This window comes from Theropithecus gelada, chromosome 10 (assembly GCF_003255815.1).
Source record: "Theropithecus gelada isolate Dixy chromosome 10, Tgel_1.0, whole genome shotgun sequence".
NCBI classification, from domain to species: domain Eukaryota; kingdom Metazoa; phylum Chordata; class Mammalia; order Primates; family Cercopithecidae; genus Theropithecus; species Theropithecus gelada.
The window spans coordinates 66917028-66917339 of NC_037678.1; positions in this window are offsets into that span (position 1 = coordinate 66917028).

Consider the following 312-nt stretch of genomic DNA (forward strand, 5'->3'; position numbering starts at 1 on the left):
AGTTTTTTTTTTTTTTTTTTTTTTTGAGATGGAGTCTCACTCTGTCACCTAGGCTGGAGTGCAGTGGCCGGATCTCAGCTCACTGCAAGCTCCGCCTCCTGGGTTTACACCATTCTCCTGCCTCAGCTTCCCAAGTAGCTGGGACTACAGGCACGCGCCGCCTCGCCCGGCTAGTTTTTTTTTTTTTTTTGTATTTTTTAGTAGAGACGGGGTTTCACCGTGTTAGCCAGGATGGTCTCGATCTCCTGACTTCGTGATCCGCCCATCTCGGCCTCCCAAAGTGCTGGGATTACAGGCGTGAGCCACCGCGCC